Below are 16,636 nucleotides of genomic sequence, written 5' to 3'. Positions count from 1 at the left end.
GGTTTGTGAGGGTGGAGCTGGATGATGTTTAGTGGCCTATGATATACAGAAGGTGAAACTAGGTAATCTGGTGGTCCCTTCTGGCCTTAAATTCGATGACTTCCAGAGCAAAAATGTAAAAACAAACAAGACAAATAGCTGCTTGAAAAAAGGATTGATCCTGCACCCACTGAAGTCAACAACCCATTGATTTCCACAGGTGTGGAATCAGATGCATGCTAAACTGTCTCTGCTTTCTTGAACAGTAAAGGGACCAGATCCTCAACTGCTGTCAATCGGCTGATGTACACCAGCTCAGGATCTGGCCCATGATGTTTAACAAGTTTTTTACTTTGAGGGAAAAAAATCCTGATTTTCCTGATCTGGAGTCTGGAGTGGGCAGGTGTTGGACCCTTCTTGCCTGATGGCTAGTTCACTTTCTCTGCCAGTAAACCTAGAAGGTGTTAAATAGGAAGCAAGCTGTGCCAGAGAACTAGCTGCCTGTTCACATCTGTTAAGGAGCAACACGTGCTAACCAGGGGCACAGACTGCTGACTGTATTTAGTAAATATGCCCTAGGTACTGAAAGAGAATGATTACTGTTCTCCAAACAGATGTGTTCTTTAAGCACACATGGCCCTGATGGCTGTCTAACAGGTTGGCCATTATATGGAAGCGGCCTAAGCAGACTGCAAAGGCGGCCCCGGAGAGGTTTAAAAATTACAGTATTCATCAGTTCTGCATTGAGCTGTTGTGTGACCCTGTGCAATTAACATGGAGCCCACTTCTTTACTGCTTTGGTTTGATACAGGGCTGGACTGATGGACTGCAATGGAGCGAATACATCTCTCCTGCTATCACTGCTGCTGCTGCCGCCACCCACCTCCAGGAAAGGACAGAATCTGGGCATTCACCACCACTGAAGCTGCAGATACTGATCAGAAATGAGCTATGACTAGCAAGAGACACTCTCTCCATGTGCCAGGTAAAGAAACTTGTGAATAATCTTAAGCGTAAGTAAATATATGGGCACTGGTGTGACCCACATCCCATGCCCTTTGCCCAAACATTATCTCTGGCAGGAGGACAAAAGGCAGAAGAATTATCTCACTGCCAGACACACCCACCTCTGGCAGCTGAACCAGATCAGGAGGCAATCCATGGCCTGATCCAAATCCCTGGCAGCTTGGGGGCCTCACTCGTGCTTGGGGCCCACCAAGTTGTAAGTCTGGCCCTAATGCAACTGCCCTTTTGGGACCTGCCCTTGAATCCCGAAGAAAAGGATGCTGTGTAATATTGCAGGGAAATGCTCCACCCAGTGACAAAGTCAGATCCTCTCATGGCAGCAACTTACTGCTAGGAACTGGGGCGTAGGCAGTCTGGCCCAGTAGGGAGGGCTGGGATAAGGGCTCGGAAGTCAAGTTGGAGTCGGTAGCCAGAAGATGAACCAGGATCGGAGCCGGGACTGGTAGCCAATGGTCAGGAGTGGAGCATAGGGGCGGGAACCAGAGATGAAGCAAGGATCAGGAATGGAGCAGGAACAAGGCAGAAACCAGGGGTTGGATGTAGATCACAGGAGACTGGCAAGAGCAGTGAAGTAAGGCAGCAAAGTGCACCCCTGAACTTCTAGCCCAGGCTCACACTGAGGGATCTTTTCCCCCAGCTGTTGGGATTGTGCCATCTTTGCTCCTCATCTCTGCACTGGCCAGGGTAGGACTCAGCTCTGCCTGTGCTGAAATGCAGTTTTATGTGACATTATTTTTACTCTAATATAGCTTTCTCTGACATCACTTCATTTTATTTTGACTGTCACCGAAATGGCAAAAGCTGATATTATAATGATATTGTATCAGGGTCGCTATAGACTTAAAAAAGAAAAATCAACAACAATTTTAATCTATTTACCCCCAAAAATCTCGACTCCAGGCTCAACTGAGATGCAGCATCTGGTTTCCATGAGGTCGACTCTTTAGCCAGTTTTAAAGCAGAGTTGACAGCGGTACAAAGAGGTCAAGTGCCTGAGGTCTAATTATAATACACTGAACAGGAGACTCATTAAGATTTGAACTCAGGACGCTTGTTCCCAAACCTTTATTCTAGTCACTAGACTTCGACATCAGAGGGCTTCTTGGGGCTAATGCTGGTGAAAGAAGAATGCAGAGTCAAAAGATTTATCTTGCAACTTTATCAGCAAAATCAAGTGGAGGCAGTGTGCTGACTATACTGTATAACCAGTAATAGCACCACACTCACATCCCAGGCTTTTCACTAATTTAACTAGAAGGCACAACGACTAAAATATGTTAGGTTCACCTTCCAAAATGGATATGCAGAGGCAAAAGTATAAGGTAAGCCTCTTAATTGGAGAACTTTCAGCAAGATTCTTACTCCAGGGGACTGTCCCTTGGAATTAATAAATCAATGACATCTGGGCTCTGGCACCGCCTCATTGCCCTGGGTTCCCACAAGATATGATGGCAGAAAGCCAAAGAAAAATCCTAAAGCTCTTATAACATGGAAGATGAGGATTTTCTGCTGTCATTGGCAGCGCCTTTGGGAGAAAGCAAGCGGCAGTTTGCATCAGGAGGAAACAATCTCGGCTTCTTGTCACTTTTGTGGAATCATAGAAATGGAAAAACTAGCAAACAACCTATTAGCAAACTAGCAAACAACCATTGCTCTGCCAGTGTGGGCTTGTCCCCACAACACATTCTCTGACTCCTCATCCAATCTAGTTTTAAAAGTCCCAAGAGATGATACTTACTCCACTTCTTTGGTACGACTCTGATAGCTGAATGCAAACATTTCACTCGCATGTGACTTTTTCATGGTATCCTGTTTTTCTTTTCTTAATTTAACCCTATAACTTCTAATTCTAGCCCCATGTAGCACTCTAAATAACTCCTCTACGTCCTTGGGGCTAGACTGTAACTTCACATAGCCCTGTGCAAAGGGTGGTGTGGAAGCTGCACTACTCCCAGGATGAACTGTGCTTCAGACAGGAGCGCCGCCAGCTTTTCTGCCGCCCTAGGCGGCGGAAGGTCCCGCCCCAAAATGCCGCCCCCCCACAGAGGCGGCGGAAGGTCCCGCCGCAGAAATACCACCACGGTCGCCGCCCCTCAAATCGCAGTGCCCTAGGCGACCGCCTAGGTCACCTAATGGGTTGCGCCGGCCCTGGCTTCAGACATACTTCAGCATCACAACTCCTCTCCTGCTTCTTTCTTTTTCCCAGGGAAGATACCTAAGACATACATCAATAGTAAGTTACTATCCACTTACAGTTTGGCTCAACTGCCCTGGCCACCAGATAGAAGGTGGAGCCAAGACTTCACCCATTCCTCACTCACTTCTGCACCTCCCAACCTAGCTGCTCTGGGAAGGGAGTAATTGGGCAAATGGGTTGAGGCCTACAGACCTAAAACCAGATTCTGGGTAGCCTGTGTAGACACATAAGGAGAGAGGTTCTTATTCCTTTTCACAGGTGCATAGTTGGAGTCAGAACTGAGCCCTTGGTTAACTAGCTGTAGTCTGTTATCCTGAACTCTCACACAGTTGGTCCATCAATGGTCTGTTAGGAGTACACTTAAAAATAGCCACTTCTACCATTCCTGACATTCCTCCTTGCCTTGTCCTTTGTGATTAAAACTTCTTATGATTTGCTTTTTTCACAACTCATTATTTCCCTGCTAATAGTAGGGAAGCTACACACGGACAGAACTGCAACGTGTGAAAGGAGTGACCCAAAAGACATGTACCTAGTGCCTTTTCATCCATAGATCTCAAAGCAATTTGTACGGGTATGTAAATATCATCAGCCCCATTTTACAAATGGGGGACCTGAGACACAGGCCACATGTTTAAAAAATGTGGATGCCTCAGTTTTTGGGTGCTCTGCTTGAGACATCAAATTGGGCACCCCAAGTCACAGGCCACTTTTGAAAATATAGGCTTATGATTCTTGAGTCAGGCATCCCAAAATTGGGCACCCAAAATCAGTGGCTACACACTGGCATGGGGCAGAGTCTACAATAGAATGTAGGTCTTATGACTCCTGAGATTGTGGCTAATCGACCAGCTAAACTATCCTGGCTCCCTTGAAATCCACCCACGAAACTTAGTTTTTAAAAAGTCAGTAAGAAAATGGAAAATGAATCCTTCTTTTTAAAGGCTGAGTTGGTTTCTTGTCATTTTCTGCACAACTCAAGATATGATTGGGTTTTTTTGCATAAATACAGATTGTTTCTTTTCACAACTTCCCTTTCATCAGACTGCTATGAAGGCCCGGAGGTTATTAAAAATGTGAAAGAAACTTGCTACCCAATTACGGTCAATCTCTTTTATCAGAGTCTTTGCATATAAACTTCACTTTCAGAAGGATTTTTATAAACTCCGTCAATGTCTCTTACAAATTGGGAGATACCCAAATCTCAGTAGGAATCACCAGAGTGGCTGATTTTTCCCTCAAACTCACAGCACAAAGAGTGGATCTGATCTGTCATAATGACTGAGAACATGTCACAGCAATCTGTTTGCATTTTTCAAGAAATAAAAACATCTTTATCTCCTCGAGCAGTAGCTAATTTAGAGATTTTGCAAGCTGACATGCAACCTGATTAAAATGACCCCAGGCCACCATTTCTTTTTAGACATCTCGACAATCAAAGTCTAGACCTTCTGTAGCCTACTCATCTCCCCAACTCCCTTTTAGGGAAGAAAGAGTTTTGTGTTTTATTTTTTAAATCTACATATTTGGAGTTTTTTCACACTTTGCTTCTACTGTACCAGAATGAACTAATGGGATTTGTTTCCCCCACAGTCTCAGCAGATGAAACTTGTATATAGAAGTCTCAGTTTCTTGCCTGCTGGAAAGTTATACTGAATATCTACACTAAGGAAACAATAGATGAATAAACCTGAATACACTAAGAAATACCTAAGGCCTTTTGTGGCCTAGATAAAGCTGCCCATTGAGTATCCTAGGAAAAAGACTGTACCCCCAGTTTCCAAACTCAGCTGATATTTTTGTAATGACCATCTTACCAACTTGAATGAATTTTTGCTGTTCCCAATTGCCAATTAGTTAAGCAGAGGGATCAGCTTGTTAATCTGCTTAGTTTTTGTAAAAGCAGTGATTTGTGAAGCAGAAAAAAAACAAAAATAAATGGAGACCTGCTGGCAGAATATTTGTCAGATCATAAGCAGATCCTGAGTTTAATTTTGCAGTTTGGGTAGATTCAGTAGTTTGTATCTGAATATTTAAGATGTCTGTTTAAAACAAACAAACAAACCCAACAACTCTGGTGTGTGATCATTCAACTAAGGTAAAGCCAGGAAATATTTATTTGGTTCTCCTTCGCTGAGGACTAATTCAGCATGAACCAGTCACTGCATTGACTGGTTTCTAGTTCATTGTCACCTGACTAAATAGATCAACAACTTGCATTTTGATAGTGCTCTTTGCAACATAATTAGATTCCCTAAAGGGATTTACTTATTAATTTTGATTATTCACCTTTTAATAATGTACTAAATTGGAGTGACTATGCAGGCAAATTCAACAGCACCAAAATACTACAATTATTTACATCAGTGCCAGTGTATTTGTGGCTTTATATTGTAGGAGGAAGAGAGAGTATGAATGAATGATGCTGGTCAAAACCATTATCTTTCCTATAAAAGGAAGGCTGGATTGTTTGCTTCCACTTGCCTAACTATCTCGGTTTAATATTTTATTGGAAAAATAGCATCTCATAGCTGGTTGTTTGATCATTCTTATTTTGTCATTCTGTTGACATGGCTGCATAATATTGCATGGTCTACATTTGCAAAACTGAATAAAAATAGTAAATGGGATAGAAAATCAGAAAATAGGATCATCAGCAAAACAGCACCCCAAATCCTTTTTTGCATTTCTCTCTCTTTCTGCAGCTTTAATTCCATGGTAATTTGAGGACTATCTTGCTGACTTCCTCCCATGTAGGGGGTGGAGGAGATTCCTGCTCCCATGGAATAGGACATGGGGCCTGCCCACACGCCTGGTAGATAGTACATGTGGAAAAATTGGAAAGAGTCCAGTGGAGGGCAACAAAAATGATTAGGGGGCTGGAGCACATGACTTATGAGGAAAGGCTGAGGGAACTGGGATTATTTAGTCTGCAGAAGAGAAGAATGAGGGGGGATTTGATAGCTGCTTTCAACTACTTGAAAGGGTCTTCCAAAGAGGATGGATCTAGACTGTTCTCAGTGGTAGCAGATGACAGAACAAGGAGTAATGGTCTCAAGTTGCAGTGGGGAAGGTTTAGGTTGGATATTAGGAAAACCTTTTTCACTAGGAGGGTGGTGAAGCACTGGAATGGGTTACCTAGGGAGGGGGTGGAATCTCCTTCCTTAGAGGTTTTTAAGGTCAAGCTTGACAAAGCCCTGGCTGGGATGATTTAGTTGGGGATTGGTCCTGCTTTGAGCAGGGGGTTGGACTAGATGACTTCCTGACGTCCCTTCCAACCCTGATATTCTATGATTCTATGATTTGATGGTTGTTTGACAGCCTGTGTGAAAGCAGTCGATAGACTCAATAACCAGGTGTCCAAATCACACATAGAAAAAATAATCACATTTCTCAGCAGTCTCATAGGAAAGACCAAGGACTTAACAGAGATTGAACCAGCTCGCATATCTCCAGGATTCAAGGCACCCTAGTGGGGCAGTGAGAGGAAGCTTACACCTGTTCTGAGGGCCTAAAGAAGGGTTCTGATTTCATTACAGTCAGCCTAGCATCTCACACAAATTCAATCAAGGGCAGAAATGTAATAAAATTGAAAGGAACTCAAGTTAATTTTAAAGCTTTGTAATATCGTATTTGCTTCTTTCTTACAGAATAACCTATGGTTTTGCTTTTCAGCTTTCATGCAGTAGGATTTGCAGAAGTATCATGATGCCACCTCAATTCATTTGTTAAATTATCTTTATTACTATTTTTGTAAGTTAAAAATCCACTCACTTCCTTTGTGTCCTGGACTGTTCATGTCAAACAGGTCAAAGATTGCAAGAACTAGAGCGCCACCTACTGGCTTCCCTGTCCCTGAAAGGAGGCAGATGGGCAGTTATACTGGAGTTTTTCCATCAGTCCAAAGGCCACATTATTCATCACAGGCAACCCACAGCACTGGGATGTTGCGCTTCTTATCTCATTGGGATTTACATCTATCAAATTATCCCTAGGGGAATTGTTGGTGGTTACAGGGTTTTAAAATAAAGCACACTTATTGCATGAGGTCTCCTCCAGAAATTGTCCCCATGGGGAACAGAAGTAGGGTAGATGGGGTGAAGGTAAGAGATCACAGAATAAAACATGCTTTGGACTCACACACATTCTTTGATTAATTTCTGTCTGATCTCTTAATGACAATGCAACCTGACAGAGCTTAGCTTAGCTACAGAACTGGCACCTGCCGCAGGCTCAGAGCAGCCAGTGAAGAAGGAAAATTCCTTTACTATCTCATTGATCACCATTGCTTCCAGTCCAATTTCATTCACGCCTAACGTTTTTGATGGTCTTGGATTAAACATGACCAGAAGAAATAATACTAATGGCCTTTCATGGTGCAAAAACCAACTTCTAAGGCATTTCCTATGGAAAGGATTATAATAAATTAAATGCTTAAACTAGCACCGTGCAAGCATTTTTGTCTTGGATCAAAATGTTTGCACTGGCTGTTTAAACATTTAATTTAGTGTAATGAGAAATATCATTGTAAAATAAGCCTGTTAATTAAACTTGAGTTTTGCAAATGTGAGTCATCCCATGTGTTCATAGTATAATGAATATAGACAGGTAGAGTCTGTGTGTGCCCCCACTCCTTTTTTTCTCATTAAGAAAATGAACATTTACATCTTTAAACCCTGAAGCTATTAGTTATTTTTAATGAAGTGTGTTGCCATTTCAAAGTTAAGCTCTTCTATGATGCAATCAGATATTGCTAGGTCAGGGAAGAATGATGCTAATTAACTGGCATAGAAGTTCTTTGCCACAGATAATTGATTAAAGTTGTTACACGGATAATCAGTTGTGCAGTTAAATAAAAAAAAAAAAAACAAACAACCTCCAATAAAAATCAGGTCACGTGGAGGTGATAAAATCTAACAAAGTCTTAACCATGGTGGGCTCCAGAGCAGAATTTATAAGCCTGTTTGAATGTCTTGACTAAACCTGCCTGTTAGCATCATACAGGAAAGCCAAGGGCCAGGAGGACAAGCAGAGAGGAAAGGCCTCTAAGTGTGATCTTGGCTGGCGTGGACCATGCTATGGGGATGGTCTTTTCTTCCTTCATATTAAGAGGGTGGAAGCCCCTTTGCTCCTGTTTCATGTTGTAATTCTCTGGTGGACCCAGCTGCCTCTATCTTGGTCGTGGCTGTATTGTAGACTTTGTGTTGGCCTGTAAGCAATGAGATCTTGGTTCTAGTCACAGACCTACTGTAGGATCTTGGGCAAATCACTTCATCTTCCTGTGTCTTAGTGTTCATCCCATGTAAAGTGAGGCTAACAATATTAACCGAAAATGGTCTGAGATCTATGGATGAAAAGTGCTATGCAAGACCGAGGTGTTATTAATTACTGTGTTTCAATTTAGCATGCTGCCATGCTCTGCGTTATGGGGTGTATCAGATTTCATCCCATCATGCATAACTCAGCAGCATGCTGAATTCATACACAGAAGTCAACAGACGGTAGCTGTCATCAACCCCAGCAGAATCCTACTTCCCATGTCACCTGGCCCCACATTTTTCCCAGTGATGGGCCTCCCTAATAGATCTGTGGGTTCTATTGAGGCTGTGTCGCTGCACAATCAAGCCTTAAATCCACAGATCAAATGGATCAGTGCTACATGTGCCACAGCTTGGGGGGATCTTTGGAGTCTCTGGGCAATCTCACTGTAGGCCAGTTGGAAAATGCTGACTGCACAGTTGTTCCAGAAGTAGAAATTGAGATGAAGCCAATGGGAGATTCACATGCAAAAAGATTTCAGGACCAGGCCTCTGGACAAGCACCAGTGTTTGTTACTGCTTTTTGATGTTGTCCTTTAGTCAGTTGTCAAGCAAAGCTGCTTTTAAGATGTGCCAGAGGGTTTTTGGAAGGGTCAGGTTGAGGATTCTTTGACTTCCCCAAATGTAACTGACTTGTTTTGAATAAAAAGGAAGAAGGATCTTTGTTGCAGGAGAAATGGAGCCTCGCTGTCTTTGCTGGTGTTCGTTTGAAGTTGACAACATTTGAGGGTTATTTTTAGGGGGCAGTTCTACAAAATAATATTGGTGGCTGGGGGCCAGGGGCGGCTCCAGGCACCAGTGCACCAAGCGCGTGCCTGGGGCGGCAAGCCGCGGGGGGCGGCCTGCCGGTTGCGGTGAGGGCAGCAGTGAGGCAGGCTTCGGCGGCATGCCTAAGGGAGGTCTGCCGGTCCCGCGGCTCCGGGGGCAATTCAGTGGCTGGTACGCCGAAGGTGCGGGACTGGCGGACCGCCCGCAGGCATGCCGCCGAAGCCTGCCTCACTGCCGTGCTTGGGGCGACAAAATACATAGAGCCGCCTCTGCTGGGGGCCTTTAGGCCATCAGCTGCTGAAGGGGAACTGTGTAAATTCTGGTGAATATCAGGCCATTTTCTCGGGGGGTTGCCTCCAGTTTTTTTAACTATAGAATCTAGAGTAGGCAGTAATAGTGATTGTCAGAATAGTTACCAATCCCTTTTATCCCATCTTAAAGGAGGTCTGCCAGGAAGAGATAACATACATCAACACAAATAAAATCAAGTCTTCCCAGTGAGCTACATGTTGTGTGTTGTTTCTTGATCTGTTCTCTTCTTCCATTTCCTAATCCCAGTGATTCCTGGTCTTTTCTTGTTGACATCTCCTGTGATGCTCTCCAGGTTTTCAGGCACCTCACCACCTCCTGTCCTTAGCATGAAGAAGTCTTGTCTGTGCCTGCTGGGACTTGGCTCCCTAAAACCAGCAGCCTCTGGCAGCACACACACTGTGTCCAGACCTCTGCAGGCCTTGCTTCCTGTGTGCAGTTCAGTGAATGGCACACACCAACCCCTGAACCCGCTCTGAGTGTTTCCTGTAGTGTCCAGCCCCTTTCCACTGAACCCTCACAGAAATACCAGGCCTGCTGTTCCCAGAGGAATAGTGTAAACACCAGGTTGTAAGATTCATCTCAGGACTAGCACTTTGCTTGACACCACAGAACTGGGGTATATTTATAGTGACAATGAGAATAAATGAATGATCAAAGACTAGAGATTCAGGAGATAGTGAGTAAGAACATTAGAAACAAATGGTTACATATCAGACAAAATCATAACACGCTTTCTGGAGACTAAACTTAACTAGCGGGTATAACCATGCCTCTGTGGGTCACAACTGAGAATGCCAAATTCAGGACAAACTGCTGAAAAATAAGGCAGATACACCCCAAAACTGGTAGTTAATCCCCCATAGGATTTATCAAACCAGCAACAAAAGTAAACTTCTGTTTCACCACACTGCCTAACAAGAAGTCAGAAAAGCAATTTCCTTAGGTATTCCAGTCCTTGTATCACCATCAAAACACTAGACTTACAGATGAATGGTTCCTTAAAACCAGTTTCATCAAAAAAGGGTCCTTCTGATCCCAAAGGACCAACCACACACTAAGGTCAATATATCACTCAGATCTTACCCAAGAATCATGCTGTTGCCAATCCTTAGTATCTAAAATCTAAAGGTTTATTTATAAAAAAGAAAGAAAGGTGAGAGTTAAAATTGGTTAAAGGAATAAAATATATATAACAATTGCAAAGTTCTTGGATCAGGCTTGTAGCAGTGATGGAATCAACTGCTGGCTTAAGTAAAGGCTCTGGTTGCTTCCAAATCATTGGAAGGTCCTCAATCATAGAATCATAGACTATCAGGATTGGAAGGGACCTCAGGAGGTCATCTAGTCCAACCCTTTCAGGTAGTTGAAAGCAGTTATCAAATCCCCCCTCATTCTTCTCTTCTGCAGACTAAATAATCCCAGTTCCCTCAGCCTTTCCTCATAAGTCATGTGCTCCAGCCCGCTAATAATTTTTGTTGCCCTCCACTGGACTCTTTCCAATTTTTCCACATCCTTCTTGTAGCGTGGGGCCCAAAACTGGACACAGTACTCCATATGAGGCCTCACCAATGCCGAATATAGGGGAACGGTCACTTCCCTCGATCTGCTGGCAATGCTCTTACTAATGCAGCCCAACATGCCGTTAGCCTTCTTGGCAACAAGGTCACACTGTTGACTCATATCCAGCTTCTTGTACACTGTAACCCCTAGGTTATTTTCTGCAGAACTGCTGCCTAGCCATTCAGTTCCCAGTCTGTAGCAGTGCATGGGATTCTTCCTTCCTAAGTGCAGGACTCTGCACTTGTCCTTGTTGAACCTCATCAGATTTCTTTAGGGCTAATCCTCTAATTTGTCTAGGTCCCTCTGTATCCTATCCCGACCCTCCAGGGTATCTACCACTCCTCCCAGTTTGGTGTCATCTGCAAACTTGCTGAGGGTGCGATCCACGCCATCCTCCATATCATTAATGAAGATATTGAACAAAACCGGCCCCAGGACCGACCCTTGGGGACTCCGCTTGATACCGGCTGCCAACTAGACATGGAGCCATTGATCACTACGCATTGAGCCTGATGATCTAGCCAGATTTCTATCCACCTTATAGTCCATTCATCCAGCCCATACTTCTTTAACTTGCTGGCAAGAATACTGTGGGAGAATGTATCAAAAGCTTTGCTAAAGTCAAGGAATAACACGTCCACTGCTTTCCCCTCATCCACAGAGCCAGTTATCTCATCATAGAAGGCAATTAGGTTAGTCAGGCATGACTTGCCCTTGGTGAATCCATGCTGACTGTTCCTGATCACTTTCCTCTCCTCTAAGTGCTTCAGAATTGATTCCTTGAGGACCTGCTCCATGATATTTCCAGGGACTGAGGTGAGGCTGACTGGCCTGTAGTTCCCCGGATCCTCCTTCTTCCCTTTTTAAAAGATGGGCACTACATTAGCCTTTTTCCAGTCATCCAGGACCTCCCCCGATCGCCATGAGTTTTCAAAGATAATGGCCAATGGCTCTGCAATCACATCCGCCGACTCCTTTAGCACCCTCGGATGCAGTACATCCGGCCCCATGGACTTGTGCTCGTCCAGCTTTTCTAAATAGTCCTGAATCACTTCTTTCTCCAGAGAGGGCTGGTCACCGCCTCCCCATACTGTGCTGGCCAGTGCAGTAGTCTGGGAGCTGACCTTGTTCATGAAGACAGAGGCAAAAAAAGCATTGAGTACATGCTTTTTCCACATCCTCTGTCACTAGTTTGCCTCCCCCATTCAGTAAGGGGCCCACACTTTCCCTGACATTCTTGTTTCTAACATACCTGTAGAACCCTTCTTGTTACTCTTAACATCCCTTGCTAGCTGCAACTCCAAGTATGTTTTGGCCTTCCTGATTTCACTCCTGCATGCCTGAGCAATATTTTTATACTCCTCCCTGGTCATTTGTCCAAGCTTCCACTTCTTGTAAGCTTTTTTGTGTGTGTTTAAGATCAGTGAGGATTTCACTGTTAAGACAAGCTGGTCGCCTGCCATATTTACTATTCTTTCTACACATTGGGATGGTTTGTTCCTGCAACCTCAATAAGGATTCTTTAAAATACAGCCAGCTCGATTCCTTGCTTAGAATGCTCCCATTAGTATAAGTCCATAGTCCAGAGACTGGAGCAGGAAAGAGGCAAAATGGAGGTGTTTTCAGGGCCTTTTATAGCTTCTGCCATGTGGCGGGAAACCCATTGTTTCAAACAAAGCCTTCAGCACAGCTGGTGGAAAATCACAGGTGACAAGATGGTGTTTGGAGTCACATGGGCAAGTCACATGTCCATGCATGATTCTGCTTAGTCACAGTAGAAGTCATTACCTATACCTCAAACAGCAAGTTCATAGGAAAGTCCATTCAGGGTAGGTAGGCGTCTTCCATTGTGAGTTAAATGTTTTTTTGATGGGCCACTCAATTTGAATAGTCCCTCCAAGATGTGCTGGGTAACTACATTGTGGGCGCTACCCAGGAGCAAACGTTTTGAAATACAGGTATAGTGCCAACAGTCATAACTTCAAATACCAAAATGGTACATACATACAAATAGCAAAATCATAACCAGCAAATCATACCCTGTCTATTGATGCCTTACTTAACACACTGTATAAGATTTGTTACAATTATATAACAGTGGTAGCAACAATGATCTATATGGTCATATTTTAATCAGATAATGTCACAGTGGGTTAACCTCTTGACTAAAGAAATTTATCTCACTCAAAGTCCTCTTCAGTGTTTCCAAACAAGGTTGGCTGAGATCCCAGTTTCATGCATGCAAATGAGCTATCTGCTTACTACCTAGGTGCAGGATGAAGGTAGGTCTTCTTTGCCTTCTAGATATTCCCCCAAAGTTCATTGACTTTGCTCATCTGAAACCCTGCAAGGGGGCTGGGTCTCAGAGCCCAGGGTCCAGCCTGAGTCTGAACGTCTACGCTGCTATTTTTAATCCTGGAGCCAGGATCTGAGGTTCAGTGCCACAGGTTTTTTATTGCAGGCTGGATGCACCCTCAGTGACTTGCTCAAAGTCACATGGAAGAGTCTGAGGCAGAGGCAGAAATAAACTACTGCTTGGTGTTTGCCTCTGCCATGCTGTGGTTTACTTACTCCTCAGTGTAGATTTTTCCTACTTCTGCAATATATTGGCATGGACATCAGGATGAGAGTTTGCTTGCTTTCTAGTGGCCCGGCTATTCAATATTGTCTTGATGAGTTGGGAACTAGTTTTTGGTGAGAAATCTTTGTATGCGTTATATTGTCAGTATACTCAGTTCAGTGTTCTCAGTGAGGTTACTAACAATAAACTAAGCATGATTTTCAAAAATGCTCAGTGTCTCCACTGAAGTGAATGGAAGTTTTACCACTGATTTCAATGGGAGCAGAATTAGATCTATGCTACTGAGAAATTCCCTTGTAAGGGAGATGGGTTTCCTAAAGAATGTTCCTAAAGGCAGTTATTACTCGGAGCATGCTTGGTGGAAACCCCCCTACGAGCCCCCCGATCTTGCCATGAATTAATGGTCTGTTTTGAATCTGCTTCACAAAGATGCCATTTTAAACACAAATGTTCCTGGGAAATAGTTCACATCATAGGTGGCTGGTGAAGGTATTCATTGGGGGGACTGAGCCCATCCCACACTCAGAAGTGGATTAAGGTTTCCTGGGGCCCTGGGCCAGAACAAGGGGTGCCCCTCCTTACCCCTTCCACCTGTGGTCCTGCCCACAGCCCCACCCCTTTCTGCCCCTTTTCTGGGGCCCGCCCCGTTCCAATCACGGTCCCCCCCCATTCCACCCGCCACTGCAACCCCGCAACCCCTTTTGCCCCTTTCTGCCCCTCCCCCCCACACTGCAGCCCCAAGACCTGAGAAGCTCTGTTCCCGCACCATGGCCTTGGGAGCCGCAGCGGGGAGTGAGAGCTCCTCTAGTCCCAGGGCTGCAGTGGGGGTCCAGGTGCTGAGGCTTCCCCTGCCACCCCCTGTGCTTCTGCGGGGGACCAGCGTTGGGGCACTGGGGCTTCTCCCACCGTACCTGCCTGGGGCTTCTGCCAGAGAGCGGGTCGAGTGCAGCGGCTTGCTCTGCAGCCCTGCAGCTTCTGCTGGGGACGGGGTCTGCTGTGGGGGGGCCTTGCCCTGCTGCCTCGTGACTTCTGCCGGGGACAGGGTTGGGGGCCACTGGGAGGAGGTGTTAACTGGAAAAAACTACAAGAATAGTCGCTTAACCCAGGGAGGCAATATTTATAAAGGACCCCTCCCTGCCACAGGTCTTTCCTCCACTGTATCTATCACCAGTGGTGATTCCTTTATCCCAATAATGCAGTGGAGAGGCAGGTATAGCATAAACAACCAAGTATGTTATTAAACAAGCCACCACAAACTATACAACCACTCAGTAATTAACACCCTAATATTGGCATTAAGCCAGGACCTCAGAACAAATTAGTGGGTACAGAGAAAACCAAATAATCAAGTACATCACCATCTCCACAGAGACACACTGGGACCGGCAACACCACAGATCATGGACTACGACTGGAACACAAACAACCACCGGGAAACGACGGCACCAAGGACCACTTGGAACACTACACAGAATCAGGAGGGACACCACACAGGATCAGGATCAAAAGAGGAAGGAACAGGATGGTAGCAGGGCAGGTCAGTGAAGTCTTCTCCTCTTCTCTCTTGATGATAGTGCAAGCACGGCTGCTCCTGGGGCAGACAGCCCTTGATACTGTGTGCACCGTTCCTTTATAATCCGTTGCTGGATAGATTACCCATATCACATGACTCTTTCCTGCCACTATTTCCCCCGCCTTAGCTCAAAAAGAGTGCCGACTAATGAACAAGAACAGGGGACCAAAATGGAGGGAAACAGCAACTGTGAAAAAAAAAATGGCGAACTGGCCCAACAGAGGGGAGAGGGGCTTCCCCTATCCCGCGGCTTCTGCTGGGGATGGGGTCTGGAGCCTCTGGGGAGAGGGGACTTCCCCCCATCACGCAGCTGCTACAGGGAGGGGGTTGGGGCCGCTGGGGAGGGAGGGGCTTCCCCCGCCCAGCACTGCTGCCACAGAGCAGAATCGGGTCGCAAGGGCTTCTCCCACCCCACCCTCCTGGTGGCTGGGGCTCCAGGCTTCCGCTGCTGGTGGCGGATTTTTTCCGGGGCCCCACCATTTGGCCGGGGTCCCTGGGCACAGGCCCTGTGGGCCTTGTAGTTAATCCGCCACTGCCCACACTAACTGCACAGCGGGGCTGGGCGCAGCTTCCTGCTCTGGCCCTTTGACTCTCATTGCTCACAGATTTGGAGGAGCCTGCCACAGTGTCACTTGATGTCTGGGTCAGCGTGGAGGCCCTGCCCTGCTGCACCCCCCTTTCTGGCCCTGTCCCCCCTCTCCTGGGACACCCCTTCTCTGCCCCAATACCTTCAGGATCCCCTCTTTCCCACAGGACCCCCCCTTCCCTCCCCCACTCACTCAGGATCCCTCCCTCCTACAGGACACCCCATCTCCCCCACCCCCATTCCCTCACATCCTCCCTCCACCAGGACCTGCCTTCTCCCCTCCAACATCCTAAGGATCCCCCTTCCCCCAAGATCCTCCTTTCCCCCCAAGTCACCTCAGGATCCCTCTTCTCTGGCACCACCTTCTCCCACCTCAGTTACCTCAGGAGCCCCCCTTGCCCCAGGACCCCCACTTTACCTCAATCATCTCAGGATCCCCCTCCTCTGTGACCCCTTCCCCCCCCGATCACCTCAGGATTCTCCCCTCCAAATAGGTCCCTCCCATACAGGCAGGGCCCCTACTCTCTATGGTGTCCCACCCAATCCCTCCCCGCCTTTTTCCTGGCCCTGGTGCTGCCAGACACAGGGCTTTGCCTGCCCGAGTTGGGCATGCCCACTGGTGGTGGGGTGGCTTAGAAAATGACAAAAGAGAGATTGAGGACGGGGGGTGGCTGAGTCCCCTCCAACCCTAGCCACATACCCCCTGTGTTCACACACCTCTCTCTTGAGTGGTTTT

The sequence above is a fragment of the Emys orbicularis genome, chromosome 1, assembly GCF_028017835.1.
Source record: "Emys orbicularis isolate rEmyOrb1 chromosome 1, rEmyOrb1.hap1, whole genome shotgun sequence".
NCBI lineage: Eukaryota > Metazoa > Chordata > Testudines > Emydidae > Emys > Emys orbicularis.
The sequence above is the reverse complement of the archived record's forward strand: the minus strand, read 5'-3'. Positions refer to the sequence as shown.